This window comes from Rutilus rutilus (assembly GCF_951802725.1).
Source record: "Rutilus rutilus genome assembly, chromosome: 17".
NCBI classification, from domain to species: Eukaryota; Metazoa; Chordata; class Actinopteri; order Cypriniformes; family Leuciscidae; genus Rutilus; species Rutilus rutilus.
Genome location: NC_140230.1, coordinates 32,358,125 through 32,372,111, shown reverse-complemented (window position 1 = coordinate 32,372,111; position 13,987 = coordinate 32,358,125). Strand labels below are relative to the sequence as shown.

General features: G+C 38.9%; 1 long non-coding RNA gene across 1 annotated transcript; it reads right to left on the bottom strand.

The window, feature by feature from the left end:
- Positions 1 to 12,521: 12,521 nt before the first annotated feature.
- Positions 12,522 to 13,486, bottom strand: LOC311276032. The gene is made up of 3 exons (XR_014625027.1): positions 13,348 to 13,486; positions 13,005 to 13,210; positions 12,522 to 12,896 (listed from the first exon to the last, which is right to left on the bottom strand). It is a non-coding gene; the product is annotated as an uncharacterized lncRNA (long non-coding RNA).
- Between the last annotated feature and the right edge of the window lie 501 nt (positions 13,487 to 13,987).

The following is a 13,987-nucleotide window of genomic DNA, read 5'->3' as shown; positions in this document are numbered from 1 at the left end:
TTTGGTCACAACAATGGGGAGATAAAATTCTCTTCAGTCATGGGACAAATCGGTCGGCTGGAGTTGCCATATGTTTCAACAGATGCCCTGGTAAGATTCTGGGTGAAAAAGCAGACAAGGAGGGACACTGGGTAGCCTGTGTTTTGGAAATTGATGCTAATCTTGTTATTCTGATTAACATATATGGTTATAACAACGATAACAAGAATAAAAATCTGTTACATCAAATATCAGAAGTTATCATAGAACTAAAAGCAAAATTCCCCACAGATCATATTATTGTTGGAGGGGATTTCAATTTAACTCCTGATGAGTGGATGGATAGATGGCCTTCCAAGTTATTGAGTGAACATAGAAACCCAATTTTGGAAGCTTTTGCTAATAATAACCAATTGATAGACATCTGGAGAAGTTTACATAGTGGGGTGAAACAGTTTACCTGGCATAAACCTAATGGTCAAAACAAATCACGAATTGATTATTGGTTGATAGCAAACTCAATATCAGATCATGTCACAGAAACAGAAATTGCTAACTGTCCTTTAAGTGATCATTGTATTATTAACCTGAAAATCCGAAACAGTAATAAAACTAACAAACCAAAAGATTATTGGAAATTTAACTCTCAGTTACTAAAAAACTCAGAGTTTTGTCATTCCATTAAAAAAATTATTTTTGATATAAAAAATGACAATACACTAGACACATATATACGAAAATGGGAATTTCTGAAATTTAGTATTAGAAAGTATTCAATAACGTTTGGTAAAAAAGTGAATAAAGAAAAGAGAGCTCAAGAAGTAACAGTGGTTAAAGAACTCATGACACTTTATAGTAAATCAGATTGGAGTGAAGAGGACAAAGAAAAAATAAGTAATTTGCAATCCAAATTGGATAGAATGTATATAGATAAAGCTAAAGGTGCATATATTAGATCCAGGGCCCGGTGGATTGAAGAAGGAGAAAAGAATACTGCATACTTCTGCAAATTAGAAAAACGCAGACAAGAATATAATTCGATTTGTAGTCTAACAGTTGATGGAGAGGAATGTACAGAACCAAAACGCATTGAAAAAGAAGTTTTCAATTTTTATAGGAATCTTTATAAATCTTCCTACTCAGAACAAGATGCCTCATCTTTTTTTGATAAAATTAACAACTTGATTCCTGTTATTGATGAAAATTTTAAAGAAGTTTGTGATGAGGAACTAAGAATTGTAGAATTTGACTATGCTATAAAAAAAATGGCTTCTGATCGTTCGCCAGGTCCAGACGGTATTACATCTAATTTTTATAAACACTTTTGGGAAGACTTAAAATACCTATTGTTTCAGGCTATATATGAATGTATTAATCAAAAAGAACTGATGCAAACTATGAAACAAGGTATAATAAAATTGATTCCAAAACCTGGAAAAAATAAGAAAATATTAAGCAATTTAAGACCTATTACACTGTTGAATACAGACTACAAGATTCTAACAACAGTTTTGGCAGCAAGATTAAAGACGGGTATATCTAAATTAATCAGCCCAACACAATCTGGTTTTCTTAAAGGAAGATCCATCCATAATAACATCCGCCTGGTCCTGGATCTCATTGATTATAATTATTTAATTAAGGAAGATGGTTTTATCTTTTTTTTGGATTTCCATAAAGCATTCGATTCAGTGGAACATGTATTTATTGTTAACACACTGAGACACTTTGGCTTTGGAAATAAGTTTCTTGATATGATCACTATGTTGCATACGGATATTAATAGCTGTGTTTCCCTCTCAGAAGGTACATGTCCTAGATTTAAGGTTGAACGAGGAATAAGACAGGGCTGTAGTATTTCTCCTCTTTTATTCATTGCAGTGACTGAACTACTAGCAATTGCGGTCAAAAATTCAAATATTAAAGGTTTAGAGATAAACAACCACAAGTTACTCATAAGTCAGCTCGCTGACGATACAACTCTGTTTTTACAAAATAAGGAACAAATACCAGAGGCTGTAAAAGTAATAGAGCGGTTTTCACTAGCATCGGGCTTATATCTGAATCTGAGTAAATGTGAACTGATGAGCATTCATAACTGCTCTGAATCCTCACTATATAATATACCAGTCAAAAATGACATTAGATATCTAGGTATTTGGATTACCAAATCCTCAGATACAAGTGAAAAAAAGAATATCCAAGATAATATTGATAAATGTGGAAAAATTTTAAACAGTTGGCTACAAAGAGATTTAACATTATTTGGAAGAACGATGTTGACCAAGATTGAATCTATTTCCAGACTGATATATCCATCCTACTCTCTTGCTATTTCTCCAAAGTTAATTAAAGAAATTAATAGAATCAATTTTAATTTTATTTGGAAAAATAAACATCACTACATTAGAAAAGGGGATCTGTTGAAAAATTATGAGGAAGGGGGCATAAAGGCAATCGACTTTGAAATTATGAATGGAATATTGAAAATTAAATGGCTCCAATCCTTTTTGAGGAATGGCGAAGAGATATGGTTCTCTTTACCGGCATATATCTTTGATAAAGTGGGAGGTATTACATTTTTAATAACATGTGACTTTGAAATATCTAAATTGCCTATAAAACTTTCAACTTTTCATCAACAGGTTTTGTTACAGTGGAAACTGATGTTCAAACATAACTTCAGTCCCCACAATGTTCCATTATGGAACAACAGAGTTATATTGTGTAGAAGGAAATCTATGTTTCTGAAAGACTGGTGGGAAAAACAAATATGGTCAATTGTTCATATATTGGATGAAAATGGTAATATTCTTGAATTGGAGGAATTTAATTCTAAATATAATATTAACTGCTCAATTGTGGATTACAACAAAGTAACACAGAACATTCCAAAGGTCCTTATTCAAGCAATAAAGAATAATCTTTTGAACATTGCATCACCAAGACTACACAAAATTAAAATCGATTATTTGGACCTGGTAGATACAAAATGTAATAATAAATTCCTTAAGCAAACTCTTGTTAACATTTTGTACCCGGGTAGAACAAGAAGCACTCTCTTCTTTCTTGGTTATAACAAATCTGAAATATCTTCAATTAGAACAAAATTCCTAAAATATCCAATTCTCCCTAAATTTAAGGAAGTACATTTTAAAACAATAAATAATATATATCCCTCTAATGAGTTTGTAAAGAAAAGATTCAAGTTTGAGGTAGACAATTGTCATATCTGCAACATTAATGTTGAAACAACTGAACACCTGTTTTATGAATGTCAACTGGCTCAGAATTTATGGAAATCTCTTCACAACCTGTTGTCCTCCAGATCTATAAACATAGATTTCTTTTCATATCAAAACATTCAGATGGGTGTAATCCTACAAAATAAAAATGATGAATTTTTGGTCAATAATCTAATTATAGCAACAAAATATTATATACATAAATGTCGATTTGCTAAGTCCTCCCCCACATGGTCTGCACTTAAAAATGAACTTTTGTTGTTTCAAAACTGTCTTATAAAGGTTGAGAATGCCCAGGCTAAAAAACTGCATAAGAGTTTAATAACACTTCAGATGAGCTGAGTCCCTCTTATTTGGTTTGTTATGTTATTTATTTAGTTTTAGTTTATTTTTATTGTTTTGAGTTCTTTCAATCTAGTTTGTTCTCCCTTGTCATGTGAACAGTATAGAAAATGTCTTTTCAGATGATTTGCAGGAGGTGTGACTCTTAGTTTATAATACAATAAGATTTATATTGTGCATTTTGAGAATGTCATTTTTCTTCTTTGGCAAACGTCTTCATTGTTTATTGTGATGAGGAAAAACTCAATAAAGTTATTAAAAAAAAAAAAAAAAAAAAAAAAAAAAAAAGTTGCTTGAACGCCCGGAGAGTGCGATGATGGAGGATAAACTTGTGGTGCTCTCGCGGGTTACCAGGAGCTTAACGACTTCACGAACCGTAACTACCACAATGTTAACAGAAAGTAAATAAAGTTAATAAAAGGCTGATTTGACGTTTACTTGACTGACAGGTCAGCTGTTTCAGTGGTTGCCTAGAAACATAAAAAACGCAGCGCACTGCTCGTTCTGTGTGATGGTCACAACTGTACACCTCGCGTTTTCGAACCTGAAAAACGCGTTAGGTGTGATCGGCCTAGGGTGACCACCCGTCCCGCGTAGCGCGTGCGCGCACAGCGTTTGAAGCCCAATTCACGCGTCACGCAAATTGAGACCGTGTCACGCATAATCTATGCTTGCTCAAAAAAAAGTTGGTCGCTCTATATACTCGAGCCCCAAGCAGACAAACGAACATTACTTGACATTTCAGCACGCTATTGTTGCCACACAAACCCCTCAGTTGAACTGCTGACTAGGTTGTCAACTTTTTCGTTGTTGTCATGACAGCGCACGCACGCGCATACCAGACACACTGGGAAGGAAGGAACTTTTAGATGCGCGCTTTCCAATTCGAAAAATTCGAGAAAGAGACTGTCTGAGAGGCAACGCCATCATCAATTAAAAAGAGAAGGTGTGAGTACAAGAAACAAGAGGGGGGAAATGAATATTTGTGGCTGAAAGGTGTTGAGGGGGATACCGAGAGGGCTTTTTGTGACCTTTGCAAAACGTCCTTCTCAATCGGACATGGAGGGAGGGGAATACGAGGTCAATCGTATTTTTTTTAAATACTTTTTTTTTATTGTTCCTGTGGTGTTGAGCAACTACAATTCCTGTTAATCCTATACATTTATATTATAATTTATTAATTTATTTAAAGTAAATAAATTGTAATGAAAAATAAATAAAATTAAATAGTAAATCTTAAGTGGAAGTACATCTGTCAATTCATTGAATGTTCAAAATATTATGAGTCTTTATTTAGAAAAAAAAAAACACACATTGGTTGGCCTATTCATGAGCATACATCAAAAATTACACGTTTAGGAGAATAGGGCATTATTAATACTATGCAAGGTGGTATGTGCTAGAAATGGGTAAACCACTATCAGTGAGTCTGCCAGTGGGGCACCGCCGCGCCAGGCAGTGTCCCACATTGTCCCTCAGAAACATACCCATTGTCCCCCCTTGGGCTTATTAGCAGGTGGTCACCCTAGATCGGCCCCTTAGGCTTCTTTTAAAGACAGATGAAGTTCCATGTCCCTGAAAAAGCAAGACTGAGACTCATCAACTAAAACTGACACTAAAAACATTTTTGTTATTCCAAAAAAGATTGTATGGTTATTGTATGGCCAGTGCAAGATGAAGTCATTTATTTAACTTACAAAAGATGAGGTTTGCATGTATCACCACCAGGGGGCTTGTGTCACATACAAGTCAGCCGCTGTAGAAAATGTGAGCCAACAGAGCCCACAGGCAGCCAAGGGAAAATGGCCCAGCAGGCTAAACCCAGCTTTTGGGATAAAAAAATAAAATAAATAATTGCTGTTAATTGCTGTTATGGATTCCTGCAGGCATTTATCACAGCAACAGTCTGGCAGTCGTTCTTACCTTTTTTATCATCACAGAATGGCCCTATGTTACGTGTTCCTGGTTTTGTGTGCCTTGTGTTTTTGTTATATGGACTTTTAGGTTTAAGCACCTTTAAGTTCGGTGGTCCCAAGTGTTCTTTCTTTCTTTCTTTCTTTCTTTCTTTCTTTAGTGGTCTCAGAAACAGTTCTGTACTTAAACGATTAAAAGTAGTTTCTGGATGTCCATCAGGATTTGTGAGGTATTCATTTACTTTTTTTTTCTTCAGTAATTAATGTTTTTTAAAGATATATTGTAGTCCACAAAACATTACCAACACGCATAAAAACTAATTTTGGTTGTCAATTATGTAATCACATTCCAGCTGAAACCAAAGTTTGATGCAACTTAGAAATATAGAAAAAATGATAATTTTCTTTGCATATTGTCCACATGAATCTACAGTATTTATGACGGTTCCAGCTGAAACCTTTAATATCCATGTTCTGTTTAAATAAACTAGCGTAATATTGGTATTTCATTATTCTCTACTAACCACAGTCACTGGGCTGGGGTTAAGTTTGTAATAACCTCTGTAATAACTAAAACTTTCTGCCTTTAATACAAGGAAGGAACCACTTGCTTTGTGATTGTCTCTACTTTACTCTCCTATTGATTATACATGGAACTCCATTAAGCTTAAAAAATGAAAGTACACTTTTTATTTACTATATTTATTTTCATTATTTTATTGACTCTTTACTTTAAAACCACTGTAATTCAAACCTTTATTCTGCCTTTAACAATAGGGAAGGAACCACTTGCTTTGTGATTCACTATGTCACTACTTTTAAGTGATTCAGAGTGGTCAAAAGATACATGTACATGCTAATACTGTGTGGTCACCAGACCAGAATAACAGGTAGGGTTAGGTTTATTAAAATTACAGAAAGAAAATAATTAATGAATTAGGAAAACCTTTGTGGGCCAGGCAGGAGTGCCAGGATTCAGACACCATGTCCCAAAACAAATGACACACCACAAAAAAAAAAAAAAAAGGTAAATCTTTACAATAAGGTTCATTAGTTAACATTAGTTAAAGCCCCACTAGGTAAGATTTCCGTTTTGGTCAAACAACGACCCCTAGAGTCGCTGTGGACTACTTGTATTTAACGTTACTGTCGTAAATACCACTCACGCAGAGCAGTCTCTTCACTCACGGCCTGATCCCCTCCCCCCTGTATACCGGTCCCTGTTCAGTCGGATGGAAGCTGTAACGAGTGGAAATAAGGTGTGGCCCCTTTAAGAGCTGCGCGCGCCCTGTTTAACTGTCGGCAGTCTGTATTGTATGTGTGCCTCGAACACCCCGTAAGCTGGTTGTTTCTATTTGATGCTCATTCTTGTCCTATTTTTGTCTATCAAGTAATGCTGTGGACGGTAGAACGTGTGACAGACAGTTACACGAGTTCGATTGGGGAATAAACACAACGCGTTACAAATCGTCGGACATCGAACAAGCACAGCTAGCCTCCGAAGATGTCTACTAATCCATCAACAAGAACGCCAGGTGCTTTTTAGCTCACACCAACGAGTGAAAGCTTGTCCGAGTGATATACAATATAAGCAATATACTTACAAGTCCAACAGCATGTGAGGACGTGTTGGGGGAAGTGAGGTAGCCTATGCCGTAAAGCAGTCGAATTTTGTAGTTCTTTTGTGTGCGCGGGGGTTACTACCCGAACCCCGAAGTTTAAAAGTACGATTAAAAACGATACAGACCCCGTCAGGCTATGGCAGACATGTCATTCAACCTATTGTAAGTCGATGTACCATCACAAGAGTCTTGGAAATATATTATGAAGGTTGAAAAGTTACCTAGTGCTGCTTTAATATATAACTAACATGAACTAACAATGAGCAATACATTTGTTACAGTATTTGTTTTAAAAATACAGCTGTTCATTGTTAGTTCATGTTACTTCACAGTGCATTAACTAATGTAAGTAGTGGGGCTATGGATCACTAGGTGGCGCTTTTAAGGGCAGCCGCATGAGTTTTGAGCTGCTCAGAAACTTGCCTTTTTTAGCTTTTTAAACAATGTTAACTTAACATAGTCTAGAAATGCACGAACGGATCACCTAATGGTGTGATTTTATTCCTAAATTGGGTATCAGGACATTTGGATGGAATTACTCTGAGGAGATATTTGATGGATTCTAGGATAATTGTGGCCTACTCGACTACAGCTGGATAGATGAAAATTCTCCACTGCAACCTTTCAAGTAACTGTGTCTGTCTTTCCCCAAGTCAATAATGACACAACTCGGTTTTAAGAAGAATTTAAATTTTTTAATAAGTCTGAAAAGATATGCATCCCCTTTGGCCCCTGAAGTTAAAACCATCCTGCAGCAAAATGGGATTCTACGACTTAGATCTCGCCCAAGGGGTAAGAAAGCTGGGAAAAATTACATTTGCACAATATGTACATGTTACGTTCATAGGTGTCTTGTGGGAGTGCCTGTGTTTGTTTTCTCTCCTGCTCTCTCTCCTTTTCCCTGTCAATTTCTTAGGCCGTCTTCCTTGACTGCCGATTGGCTCACGAGGCTGTCAATCATCATTAAGAGATGTGACGTCGGCCTATCCGCTGCCAGTAACGTTCCCGCTGGCAGATAAAAGGAAGCTGGAAAGGAGTGAATGGACTGCCTTTTTGTGTTCTGTTTTTGCTGTCATTGTACTTGGTTTTTGACTCGCTTTTTGACTTGCTTTATTTGTTATTTGCTTATGCCAACATCTGTTGTTTTGTTGTTACCTTTTGATTTACTATTTTGTTTGATTTTCTTTTACTTGGATGGCGTTGCTCTTTTGATATTTGCTGAGCTTACGCTCTCTGATGTTTACTCTTTACCAAGAGGAAGGAGGATAGGGAAGATGTCGTACGACTTCCATTGTGCAACATTTAGGTAACTCTGTGTATAGAAACCCCAGGTAAGAGGTTAACGCCACCCATTGTATGTTTTGTTTTGGTAGCTGAGAGTAGGGAAGTTTACGGCGTTTGACGCTGAAGATTTCATTACTTTCTTTTCTTTTCTTTAGTTAGGTTAGAGGTTTAAATGAGGTAGAATTGTTTGTTTTTGTTTCTTTCTTTTCTTTGGCGTCACTAGAGTCTCCTTTCTTTTGGGTTGATTTGTTTAGTTTTTCTTTTCTCTGGTTTATTTTCCTCTTTATTGTAAATTTGTACATACTGGTTGTGGCTTTCATAATTTATACTTTTGTCAATCTACTTTATAGTTTAATGGTTTCTTTTCTTTGTTGTATAATAAATCACTTTCATTGGCAGTTTGCGTTTTTGCATTGTTTCTTGCCGCCTCCTATTATTCTTACTGATTTTGCCATATTTTTAGTGTTACCCCTCTTGCTCCTAGACAAATCTTAGAGGGGTCGTAACATTAAATGGGGGCTCGTCCGGGATCAAATTAATCCCCAATAAAATATATATAGATATGGTAATTTTTGTGGGTGTGTTGGTGGCAAGAAAGAGACATTGCATTGGTTGTTGTATTATGACATTATAGGACTTACTTATGCAGTGTGGTAGTGTGATGCTCATCGGTTTGTTACTCATGATGGAAATGTTTAACTTGCAAGATTTTGTTATCAGTCCATCTGTAGAGCAGATTAATTTGTGTAGGAAGCAGGACTTGTTGCAGATCGCAGACCATTTTCAGATTGTGGTAAGTAAACAGGCTCTTAAAAAAGAAATAAAACGAATTCTGATCTTGCGTTTGAATGAGTTGCAGGTGTTGCCTACGTCAAACGTAGGGGCTGTTGACATTGGCATGGATGTTAACGTGGATGATGGGGCTCTGGCGCAATTCTGGTCTGGGGAGGAGGACAAGCGGAGTGGCGGAGCTGTTGCTGACGCGGAGGCGGAGGCCGAAGCCAAGGCCGGCTTACCACCGTTTGAGCCGTTTACACCCAGTTCTGTTGATTCACGGGAAGGCATGCGACTGAAAGTCCGCCTTGCCCGTTTGCATTATGAAGCGCAAGAGAGAGCCCAGGCGCGCCAAGCTGATCTGAACTTGCAGTTGGAGGTGCGCAAGTTGGAAATCGAGGCGGAGAAGCAGGTGAAACTGAGGGAGCTTGAGCTGGGTGCATCAAGAGTTGCTACCAGCTCAGCTGGACAGTTGAACATCGCTCCAGCTTCTTCTCCTCCGCCGCACGTTGGTTTAACCCCATATGCCTTTGACGTGAGTAAACACATTGCACTCGTTCCTCAATTTAGAGAAACAGAAATAGATTCTTATTTCAGTGCGTTTGAACGTATCGCCACTTCTCTTCATTGGCCTAAGGAGGTTTGGTCTTTGCTTTTGCAATGTAGATTATTTGGGAAAGCGCAAGAGGTTTGTGCTACGTTATCACTAGAAGAGAGTCTGAAATATGAGTCTGTGAAGTCTGCTATCCTGCGAGCATATGAGTTGGTTCCAGAGGCTTACAGGCAACGATTTAGAAAACACAGAAAGAGTCCTACACAAACACATGTGGAATTTGCTAGGGAGAAAGGAGTGTTGTTTGATAAATGGTGTACCGCCAGTAAAGTGAGTGATCTTGACTCTTTAAGGGAGTTGATGTTGCTAGAGGAGTTTAAAGGATGTTTATCTGACCGCATTGTAGTGTATCTTAATGAACAGAAGGTAACTACCCTATCACACGCAGCTGTACTCTCAGATGAGTTTGTTTTAACCCACAAGAATGTATTTGCCTCTGCACGTCCTGAAAAGTTACAGATTGACAGCTCGCAACCTCAAATGTCACGTACAAGATTTAGCCCACCTCGTAATAAAGAGGAGCGTGAGTGTTTTTACTGTCACAAGAAAGGGCATGTGATTGCTGATTGTTTGGCGTTGAAGCGCAAGCAGCAGCCACAACCAAAGGGCGTGGGGTTTGTGAAGGCTTTTAAATCTGCGGCTACGATGAATACTGAGGAGAGAATTGATGAGAGTTATCGGCCCTTTGTGTCAAAAGGGTTAATATCTCTGTCTGGAAGAATGGAGGACCAGGAAGAAATAAGAATACTCAGGGACACTGGTGCCATGCAATCTTTTATTTTGGCAGGTAAAATACAGTTGTCTGATAATACTTCCTGTGGTTCTAGTGTGATCGTGCAGGGAATTGAAATGGGTTGTGTGAAATTCCCGCTGCATCAGGTGCATCTACAGAGCGAACTGTGTACTGGTTTTGTTAGAGTTGCTGTGTGTCCTTCACTCCCTGTGAAGGGTGTTGATTTTATCCTTGGAAATGACCTGGCAGGTGGGAAGGTAATGCCTGTTATTGAAGTCGTTGAGGAACCAAATGGGTTCTGCGAGTTAGAAGGATTGTCTGAAACTTACCTTGATGTTTTTCCAGCCTGCGCCGTCACACGCGCCCAGTCGCGCAGAGTAGGTGATGTAGTTGATCTATCTAACTCGTTCATGTTTCCACTGTTGTCTGGTGACACATTACTGGATGTGAGTCTTGAAAAGAAAAATTGTTCAAAAATAGAAAACAAAGGTGTAGTTGAGTCTGATGCAGAGTTACTTAAAGTACCTGTGTCACGTGAGAAAATTATTGCTGCACAGAAAGAGGATAAAACACTGGTCACTGTTTTTAAGTCTGCTGTTTCTTTTGATGTCATTAAGGATAAGAAGTTTGCTTACTTCATTGATGAGGACTTACTGATGAGGAAGTGGTGTTCTCATGCTGACGAGAATTCAGATTGGAATGTGGTTTATCAAATTGTGGTTCCGATTTCCTATCGTCAACATGTTTTGTTCTTAGCCCATGATCACCAGCTTGCTGGTCATTTGGGAGTTACCAAGACATATAATAGAATTTTAAGTCATTTCTTTTGGCCAGGTCTAAAAAAAGATGTTGCTCATTATTGTCGTACTTGCCATACCTGTCAGATCGTTGGAAAGCCAAACCAGAGCATTCCGCCAGCTCCTTTGATTCCTATACCTGCGATTGGAGAACCGTTTGAACATGTGATGGTTGACTGTGTCGGTCCGCTACCGAAAACTAAGTCTGGTAACCAGTTTTTGTTAACTATCATGTGTGTGGCCACCAGATTTCCAGAGGCGATTCCTCTACGAAAAATCACTGCACCTGTAGTCAGCAAGGCATTGGTAAAATTCTTTTCCACGTTTGGACTTCCGAAAGTAGTGCAAACCGATCAAGGTACGAATTTTCTATCTAAACTTTTTAAACAAGTACTTGAATCACTAGCAATTTCTCATCGAGTCTCAAGTGCGTACCATCCGCAGAGCCAGGGCGCACTTGAGCGTTTTCACCAAACCCTTAAGGGCCGTACACACCGGGACGAATATCGGCGCGCGTTATTCGCCAGCGTTTTTCAACGCGTTTTTTGTGTTCACACCCAAACGATTTTCGCTGACGATGAGCCGAGTGAACATGTAAATTCATTCCCTGACATTAGATGGCGCGATTGTCAAACGTTCGTGGGAAAAAGTTACAAGCCTATGTACATGAAAGACAATGAAGTAAAATGAAACTCACCATCAAGGCCCATTTACTCTGCAATACCACTCCATAACAGTTCTCTTTTATCAAGATTTTTGTAGTCGCGTTTGTCATATAACGTTAGTTCTTTATGTTCCGACACCAACGAGGCCAGCAGCTCTACATTCATCTTGCCTTGCATCTTCCTCGTCTTATTTCTTCCCAGCAGTGTAGACGCTATCTTCTTCGCCTGTATGTGTGCTCGGCAAGACCGTTTTGTGTTTGAGCGCCCCCAAGTTGTGTTTTACTGTAACTTCAGAAGCTCCAGACACGTGAGCAAAAGCGCCAATCTCATTGGTCGGATAGTTTTTGACGCGGCGCGTCAAACCAAAAAAACGAACCCGAGGCGTTTTTTTAAAAATGACGCTTTTACGCGTGGCGTTTTTCGCGTCGGTGTGCACACTCACATTGGCGCCCTTTGTTTAGTCACGAGGCGTTAAACGTCGGCGAATATCGCGCGCGAAATTCGTCCCGGTGTGAACAGGCCTTTAAGTCGATGCTTAAGAAATATTGCCAGGACACTGTTAACGATTGGGATGAGGGAGTTCCCTTAGTTCTGTTTGCTGTTAGGGAGACCATTCAAGAATCTCTTGGTTTTAGTCCAGCCGAACTTGTGTTCGGACACCAAGTTAGAGGCCCGTTGAAAGTTCTTAAAGAACGAATTTTAGCACCTAATTCGAATACAGACACTAATGTACTGGATTATGTGAGCCAGTTTCGAGATCGTCTTCATACTGCTTGGTCGCTAGCTAGAGAAGGGCTTGCAAATGCTCAGAAAGATATGAAGAGTACATATGATAAACAATCCGTAGCGCGATCTTTCCAACCTGGTGACGAAGTGCTTGTGTTGTTACCTGTCCCAGGATCATCTTTGTCTGCTCGTTTCTTTGGTCCCTATGTTGTGAAAAAGAGAATGAGTGAAACTGATTATATGTTGTATACACCTGATCGAAAACGAAAAACCCGTGTTTGTCATCTAAACATGTTAAAAGCTTATCATACTAGAGAGTCGTCAACGGCGAGTGTTGCGGAACAGACGGCAGGGCCCGCTGTCTCTTCTGTTGCGATAGCCATGGACTGGAAGTCATCTCCTGGTATCGTGGAGGTGGACACGGATGGTGTGGTGCATCGCCATGCTTTTCAGCAGGGTGTCAGGTTGGCAAATTCCGAGATTTTAGAAGATCTTCACTCACATCTTAATCATTTGACTGTGGGTCAGAGGATAGACATTGTAAGATTACTTTCTGATTTTAAATGTCTGTTTGGTGATGTTCCTACACAAACAAATGTTCTGAAACATGATATCGATGTGGACGGAGCTCGTCCTATTAAACAACATGCTTACCGTGTAAACTCAATGAAAAGATCTGTTATGAGTCAGGAGGTAGAGTATCTGTTGGAAAATGGTTTGGCCAAGTCCAGTTGCAGTCCGTGGAGTTCTCCATGCCTACTTGTTCCAAAATCTGATGGCACATTTAGATTTTGTACAGATTACCGTAAGGTAAATGCTGTGACTGTGCCAGACAGTTACCCGTTACCTCGGATGGAGGATTGTATAGATAACATCGGTTCTGCACGTTTTGTTACAAAGCTTGATATGCTAAAAGGATATTGGCAAGTTCCACTCACCTCAAAAGCTTCAGAGATTTCAGCCTTTGTCACTCCAGATAATTTCCTCCAATATACGGCAATGGCTTTCGGGCTTAGAAATGCCCCAGCGACTTTCCAGCGCCTCGTTAACATCGTTTTACATGATGTACCAAATTGTAACGCGTACCTTGATGATCTGGTGTTGTATTCATTGAGTTGGACAGAACACATTAGCCTGTTGAGAACAGTGTTTGAGCGACTTGCTAAAGCAAATTTGACACTTAATTTAGCAAAATGTGAATTTGGCAAAGCAACTGTTACTTACCTTGGTAAGGAGGTTGGTCAAGGCCAAGTGCGACCAGTAGAGGCCAAGGTAACTGCCATAGCCGGATTCC